Genomic DNA, 8,879 nt, shown 5'->3' with positions numbered 1-8,879 from the left:
AATCAGTAGGAATGCTTCAGAAATATGGAGAAAAACAGCCTGGGACAAGAGAGTTAAAACAGTAAACAGAGCAGCAGAGTAAAATCCATTATAGATTAGAGGAAAACACTGTTTTTTACCATGTGCATTCAGAAGACCAAGAACAGTTACAATGTACCACAAGTTTATACTAAAAACATCGCATTGATACTTTTTATAGTCTAATATATATTTTAAACCTAATTATTTATATTCCAAATCTATTTATTGGAATAAATAAGTATCAATTTATTTGTCCAATTATCAACTAATTCCAGTAAGTTTCACTGTGTGAAATATAAAATAAGCACATATAAATATAAAATATATAACTATATATAATATAATTAAAAGACACGTGTGTTGCATTGTTCTGTTGTAGTTACTGTATCAAAGGCAACTTTGTTTTAAAGTATTATTCCATTATCTCTACCTCAGTGTTTGATAGAGTTAGACCTAAAACTTTACCATTTGTAGATTTACAGCATGGAGGCAATAGAAAACACTGTGATTAAAACATTATCAATTTAATCCCTAATAATGAGGAGAAATATATGGACTTCTGAAAATATTTGGTGATAAAAAGGCAGTAGTGTAAGTTCTTGCCTGGTTGGATGGTAGACAGGCCAGGACATTAAGTAATCATGCATACCAACAATTTTTTCACCTTCTTGGCTTTAGCTACTTTTGAAATGGAAGGTATAATAAACAATTATATTTTGATAAAATACCTTCTAGTCTGAACAGTTCTGTTTGAACTGTTCATCTATCCATGATCCCTTGTAACCAAGATTAGTTTTGTTCCAGAAAGACAATCTATGCTGTCAGGGTAAGATGTTCTGGTTGGTCTGTTCCCACATGGAAAAAGCGTAAAGGCTCAGGTAGACATTTGTGCCAGTAACACCTCATTTGGGAAAATGTCAGCTGAAGAAGTTTAGAAGTAGCTCTCAAGCAACGCTTACTTTGAATCCATTAGGTCCACAAAGCTAATTCAGTTGGATAAATAAATACTTGAAAAAGCCATCACTTTTGGACCTATCTATAAATAATTGAGAGGACGATCAAATTCCAAATCAAAAGACTTAAGATAGTAATTCACAAAAAAATTTGCAAATGTGAGTAATCAACTGATCAATATAATTTTTTCCACTATTCACAGAATTTAAGGAAATAAGACCGATAGCATTGTTAGGAACAATAAGGTTTCCTTGTTACAAGTAGGCACCCATAAGTATAAGCCTGTATAAAGATTGCTTCATTAACTACATAATTTAGAGGATACTACATGCTTCAGCAGCATGTATACTCAAATTACAATACAGATATTAACATGGCACTTGCACAAGGATAATATGAAAATTTGAGAAGTATTCCATATTTTTCATTCTTCAGATGCAAGAAATGAAAAACAGTTATTAAAAAGTTGATTACAAAATTACAAGTATAACAATACATACAATTCATATAATTAAATTTAGTTTGACATCAGTGTATTAAATCTTCACCTCAGATAGGCGTTTACATAACATAAACTTTACAAAAATTTTCAAATTAGACAACATTGTCATTTTATCCCAAAGAAAAATAATATTAAGACCTAGAAAAAAAAGGAATAAAACTGTTTCTATATGGAATGCAATCGGAAAGGACATGTTAATGAACCTATATATTATAAAATAATGTAGAATTCAAAGTATATCTAGGGGAAAATAAAATAAATTATGAACATTATGCAAACATAGAATATAGAATATTTTAAAATATACATTTTCATGCAAGCACCAGAAATATTTTATCTTCTGTACTACTCATTTCAACAGGTAAGTTAAAATTATTTCTGATTAAAAAATCACAAACCCTGAAGAAATCATTGTACATGTATACAAAAACTATTGAATACATTTTGACATCCAATGCAGGCAATTCACTTGGAAGAATTCTGCTGAATCCATGAATTTTTACAGTAAAATATTGGTGTTGCCAGGCACTGGTGGCTCATGCCTATAAACCCTAGCTACACAGGAGGCTGAGATCCGAGGATCATGGTTCAAAGCCAGCCTGGGAAGGAAAGTCTGTGGTACTCTTATCTCCAATAATCCACTAGAAAACTGGAAGTGGAGCTCTGGCTCAAGTGGTAGAGCACTCATCTTGAGCTGAAAAGCATAGGGATAGCTCCCAGGCCCAGGGTTCAAGCCCCATGACCGACCAAAAAATAAAAAAAGATATTGCTCTTAGGACTTAGGTGAACAATTTGTGCAGCCTTCCAAAACTTCATAGAGGTAATGATACATACTTATCTTTTTGGCAATATCAAATGCAGTTTCTTCTATGTTGTTCTTCAGGCCTGGTTTTATATAATGGTTCAAAAGAAGGAGATCCAGTGTATCTTTGCTCTCTCAATTCTCATCAGCAAGATGTAAGGGTGTCAACAGGCCTTCAGTTTGGGCATTGGTATCTGTATCATGATGAAGTAGGAAAGAAGCCACTCTGGTATTATTCCACGTATATGCACTATGCAGGGGTGTCCAGTCATCTACAGTTATTGCATGTGCCACTTGAGACACCAACTCACTGACAATGTCTAAGTGTCCACTGTAGGCTTCTCGATGAAGAAGGGTATACTCATCGTCATCCCTACTATTCACATGAGTGGCCTTTTGGGAAAGAAGTCTCCGCACTGTAGTAAGCCGAATATTTTTGGCAGCCCAATGAAGAAACTTGCTTGGATCCTTCTCCATTTTTTTCTTGCAGTTGATACCATTCCTTACTTTTTCATGTTGTTCCTCATATTCCTAAGAATTTTCTAACCAGAGACTTTGAGTGCCAGTGAGAATGAGGTGTCCATGTATTTCCCTAATAGTTCATATTGTTTGAACTGGTCAGAAATATTCGTTGAATTTTCTGCATCTGTTTATTCACCATTATTTGTTTACTCTTTTTCCAATTTTACTATTCGAAATTATTCTAACTGGAGAGTAGGGAATTTATGGAGAGCAGAGGAAAGATGTTCCTCCGTATTCAAACATACACACTGAAAATGAGGACCAGTGATGTCTTCATGTGCAACTTATTCTAGGAATGAGAAAATAGGATCTAATGCCCTCTATATAAATGATTTGGGAAATGGCAAAGCAAAAAGTGAAATGATGCAACCAAAAATATAAACGCAAAATAAATTAGGATAATTATGGAACAATCATATTATCCATGAGAACCAAGAAAGGGAGAGAGAGAGAGACAGATGTGCAGTGACCTAGCTAGCCACAAAATCTATGCCTCTGATCAATTTATAGAGCAAACAAAATTTTATTTTTTAAAAAAGATGGAAATAGAATTCATGTAATTACTTGAAGTTAGTAAATACATTTTTAGTAGCCTACATAAACAGACATAACTTTGATCAAATTACAGAAAATCAACTAAATCCTTGATAATTCTAGTAACAGATCTGACTGAAATCAGTTGAATCACGCTTTTCCTGTACAATGAAGGAATAGGAGGGTAGTAAAGCAGCTAGAGAAGTCAGGGAGATGGTATCTGTGACAAAACTTTGTGGAAATTGGCATTGAGGATTTCTTACTCATGATCCACTTGCACTGGAAGCATGATTCTGAACTATTGCTTGCTGATTCGGAACTACTGATTTGATCATTATATTCTCCAAGAAAAAAATGTGAATTGATAGTTAAGGACTACTAATACATTTTGACCTCATCACTTTCAATCATCAACATCACATGAAGACTATAGACAGGCCTACTTTTTAGATGAAAGCAAATGTCTTTTAAAAAAACAAGGAATGTATGTAGTCATGCAAAGGACTTCTATTTTACTAATGCCTAATGCATTTTTCTAATGTTGGGTACCAATATATAATGGATCTATTAGAAAACTCTTAATGCTCATATGTTCAATGGTGAGTTCTCTTACACTATATCATGGTATTTTTTGTGTATGGTCTTAAGAATAAATTTACATTACTAACTTGTATTTCTGACAGGACAGTATCATCACTGTACACCTTGCTTCTATACTCTCATTTTTAAATTAATATCTAAGTATGTTCATTAGATACCTATAGAGGAAAAAGTAGAAGCCACACTCATGGCTTATGTCTTTAGTAGTAGTTAATCAGAAAGATGAAATGTGTGGATTGTGGTTTGAAAGCAGACCAAGGAATAAAAAGTCCATTAGATTCTGATTTGAAGGTAACCAGCAAAAGCTAGAAATGGAGCTGTGGTACAAGCAGTAAAATGCTAGCCTTGAGAAAACTGAAACAAAAACTAAATACTGGGACAAAGCCAGGTCCTGAGTTCAAGCCCTAGTATTTGCACCAAACAAATAAATTAATTAATAAGGCAATTAATTAATTAAAAATAAATTAAGTGGTCACATGTGGAGAGGCAGATAAAATGTAACATGCGTGGTGATGGTTTATGTATTATTTTGTAATAAGGCATGTTATCATTTGTCCTAATCACTAATATTTTATTTGAACTTTTTTGTACAATAAACCCTGAATTTAGCATGCATGTATATGTGAGTATACATGTGCGAACATGTGTGTATGTGTATATGTGTGTGTGTGCTGTTGCAATGTTGCTTGCCAATGTGGACAGGGTGAGGCTGAAAAGAGCTAACTGTGTTGCAATGTTTTTATTTATCAGTCTTCTGTCATGTCATTTCAGTGGAACCACCCGTCTGTACATATTATTTTTCTAATAATAACGTCATATTAATCAAAGCATTTACAACATTAAGTTAGATAAAGAGACTGCTTTCAGCTCTTATTGTATGTTAGGTAAGAAGATACAGACATAATTAGGTAGTAAGTTATTGCTGTAAAATCATTGTCAGTACAAAATATATATTTGACCTCTTAAATTGGTTATACTTTTAAAATACACTCATGGAGTGATTTGGACCGACTTTACCAAACAGATATTACTCTCTCGCTATTCCTGTAAAACACAAATTGGATAAACTCTTTCCGGATTTCTGTTGAAAATCACTTTCTTTGCAAGATCATATCTATTCTCACTAAGAGATAATCAAACCCATATTACGTTTGAATATCCCATCTTATTGATTGAAAGTAAGTATTGTGGATATGCTTGTTAGATATTCCTTTCAAAAATGAACAAACAAAAAGCATGTGTCATGTCCAGATTGTGGACATATTTGAAAGTGTTTTGTACATGCACAGGGATCTTTACTAATGGCTCTTTTGTGGGAATAACTATGGCAATTTTAACAAATAAGGCTTACATAACATCCCAGAGCAAGTCTTGCAATTTCTGAAAATCCTTTGAATATTTTAGTTTTATTTCAGTTCATTGACTATAGAGATAAAATTTCTGAAATAAAAATTGTTAAGATCTGTAAATGTAAGTGGGTATATAGGCTTTTTTATGCATCATTTTATGAAAACCCAGTTTTTATGAAAGTAAATGGAATAGAATAAAAGAACGTAAGTGAATTGGGTAAGCTAATTATTAGTATAACTTTGTTTTCTATTAACAGTCCATTGAATGTACATGATGCACTTAAATTATTTCCTTTGTGTCTCTGTACTTCAGTTAGTTTTAGACTCTCTTTAGTTATGAGTGAACTTTTAGTATAAATAATGTTCTCTTAAAATGATTAGGATTAGCCTTTTGTTTTGTGTCCTACTCCCAAGAAAATGAGTTATTTTTAAGTGTTAATAGTTTATCATTATCATTATCATTATCATAGGGAATCATTATCATGATCATAGGGAATTTAAAAATGCAGTAGTATTGATGTCTTTTTAAACCAATTGTATTCACAAGTTGGAGAGTCTTAAATTCATACTTAGGTATTGGTGTCTATGATTTTTACCCTCTCGTTCCTAACATTAATGATAGGTCAGACTGCATTTTTGGGTATACGAAGGGTAAAATATTTATCTGGGGTCAAAAGTGATTTTTATATCAGTCTTATTTTAATAACATTTTAAAGTAGTACATTTCTCTCAAAATGTTGGGTATAAAAAACAATGGTAAACAATTTAGGTGAGCTACAATGTGGAAACGATTGCTCCAAAAGACCTGCAGTCTGTTTCCATCAGGAATTGGGCAGGTCATTCTTTCAGTAAGAATGGGGTAAGAGATGGGGTCCCCAGGCAGTACAGTGTTGAGTGAAGGAATAAAATATGATTTCTACTATTTTGAGCTAGAAACCAAGAATGTTATAGTTTAGCAGTTCCTTTCACCAGAGAGGTATAAATTGATTATGAACTTGGAATTTTCGTATTACAGTTACTTATTTTCTTTTTTGTTGTTGTTGTTGGTCATGGGGTTTGAACTCTCGGCTTGGGTACTGTCCCTGCACTCTTCCACTCAAGGCGAGCACTCTACCACTTGGACCACAGTGCCACTTCCAGCTTACTAGTGGTTTATTAGAGATAAGAGTCTCACAGTCTGTCCTGCCCGAGCCGGCTTTGAACCTCAATCCTCAGATCTCAGCCTCCTGAGTAGCTAGCATTATAGGTATGAGCCACTGGTGTCTGGCTTAATTACCTATTTTCTAAGAAAGATGAAGTGAAATATTATTAGAGTGTGCACAATAATTTTGGGAAATTTTCCTAGAATTAGTAGCCTGAGTGCTGGTATTTAGTTATAAAATAGAATGAGGTTATTTGATATGGTGGGAATGGACCGCAGGCTAACACTTACTATGTGTGCAAAGTTGTACTAGTAATTCCAACTCTGAAGACTTAAATATCATCATCTTAGAATTAAAAATAGAAGTAATTCCACTTTATGGGATTATTGTAAGGACTAAATTAGATACCAAAGGTAAAGCACTTGGAAAAACAATCAGTTTGATACTTTGTACCTGTTATTTTATCATGTGATATATTCTAATATTTTTGCTGTGATTTTTATATTGTGTCTATTTAGGATATGCTAAGAGATGTATTGACATTCATTGCGTTGTTCACTTTTTTGTCATTATGAGGATAATACCTGCAAAGAAAATTTCTGAGAAGTAAATTATCAAGTTGACTCATGGTTTAAGATCAGATGTCTCCATTGTTTTTAATTATATTTTTATTAAATAGTTTTACGAAAGGTTTTCCATTCAACGAATCAGTTTATAAGAACAATGGATCTTTACATAACTTTCTCACATCCTTCCAAACCTCACCCCACTTTCATTTTTTCTAGTTTCATACTATCTGCATTGAATATTATGGCTTCACTCTCTACTTCCAGAAGTCCCTTTATTCCTTCCCTTTGACTTCCCCTCACATTTTCCAAGTGATATTTTCCTGGTATTAATTTTGTTGGATTAAAAGTTCAATTTTATAAGAAATTACACCTTTCAAATACTCCTCTGCAAATATCATGCTTTGATTAATATTGTTGTTTAACTTGCATAAAATTCTGGCTTCCAAATAAGCGTCCTTTGTGTGTCTGGCTCTGACCTCGTTTATTTAACATAATTTTAGATCTATCCATTCCTTTGCAACTGCTGTAACAGTCTTTATAATGGATGGGTGCAATCCAATTGTGTATATGTGCAACACTTTCTCCAACCATCCCTCCGCTAAAGGGTTTCTGGGCTGTTTCCATAAGTTCTCTACGGTTAATAGTGCAGTAGAGAACATGATTGTGAGAGTGATTTTACCGTAACCTTTTGGAAGAATTCACCACTATTTTTCTGGGAGCAATCCTCTAGCCAATTTTCCAGAATAAGCACATCCCTTCCATCATCTCCATCACAATGTTTTTCAAGATCTCAAAAACACACTACCCCCTACAGTTCTCAATCAGCTAAAACCACACTGTGCCCATATTCTTTGTTGTTGTTGTTTTTGTCCAGTCAAGGGGCCTGAACTCTGGGCCTGGGCTCTGTACCTCAGCTTTTCTGCTCAAGGCTAATGATCTACCACTGGAACCACAGAGCCACATCCAGTTCCTTCTTTTTGCTTATGTGGTGCTGAGGAATCAAACCCAGGGCCCAATGCATGCAAGGCAAGAGCTCTACTACTGAGCCACTTTCACAGCCCTGATGTGCCCATATTCTTTTAATACATTTTTTCATAATTTTACACATGATTTAGTAAGAACCTTCTATGTACTTTCCTAATGTGGGAATGAGGGATATGATAATAGAGTAAAAGTAAGAGATATGGAATTAATTAGCTATTATCATATTTAAAATAATTTTCAGCTCTAACTCATAGCCTCACTTACTATTATTTTAATCTTTATTTGATTACTTCACACCTATCCACTAAATTATAACATGTGATTTAAATACAAAGGCAAAAAAATGTGGTTTGACTTTGACAATCATGTGTGAGGATGTACAATATGGGCAAATAAAGGGATTGGAATTAAAGCCATTACCCATTTTGTTAAATTGTTTTCTGAAACTGATTCTCACAATTCATATTTCATTCAACAACAAGAAACGTGACAATTCCCTTTTCTTTGCTCCTCATTAAACTTGTTTCCATGTTATTTTATAATGAAGGATGATTTCATAAATGTACTGTAGATACAAAAATATGTTAAAATATTTCTATATGTATGCATTGATATAAATGTACACACATATAAAGGTTATAATGATAAATTATAACTTCTGTAACTGTAGAATTTACTAAATTATTAGAAACATGGACTACTCAGGCGTGGAATCCTGGCTAATCAGGAGGCTGAGATCTGACAATCATGGTTTGAAGCTATCCTGGGCAGGAAAGTCCATGAACCTCTTATCTCCAAACAACCAACAGAAAATCAGAATTGGAACTGTGGCTCAAAGTAGTAGAGTGATAGCCTTGAGAGAAAAGACTCAGAGATATCACCCAGGCTCTTAGTTCAAGA

The 8,879-nt window shown here is 33.7% G+C and overlaps 2 pseudogenes; one reads left to right on the top strand and one right to left on the bottom strand.

Moving 5' to 3' along the window:
• The first annotated feature begins 1,303 nt into the window (after positions 1 to 1,303).
• On the top strand, positions 1,304 to 1,400 carry LOC122111035 (annotated as a pseudogene).
• An 849-nt stretch (positions 1,401 to 2,249) lies between these two features.
• LOC122111006 lies at positions 2,250 to 2,956 on the bottom strand (annotated as a pseudogene).
• Positions 2,957 to 8,879: the final 5,923 nt, after the last annotated feature.

This window comes from Dipodomys spectabilis, unplaced genomic scaffold (genome assembly GCF_019054845.1).
Source record: "Dipodomys spectabilis isolate Male_0828 unplaced genomic scaffold, ASM1905484v1 ptg000084l, whole genome shotgun sequence".
In the NCBI taxonomy this organism is placed as follows: Eukaryota; Metazoa; Chordata; class Mammalia; order Rodentia; family Heteromyidae; genus Dipodomys; species Dipodomys spectabilis.
This window is presented reverse-complemented; position numbering and strand designations above follow the sequence as displayed.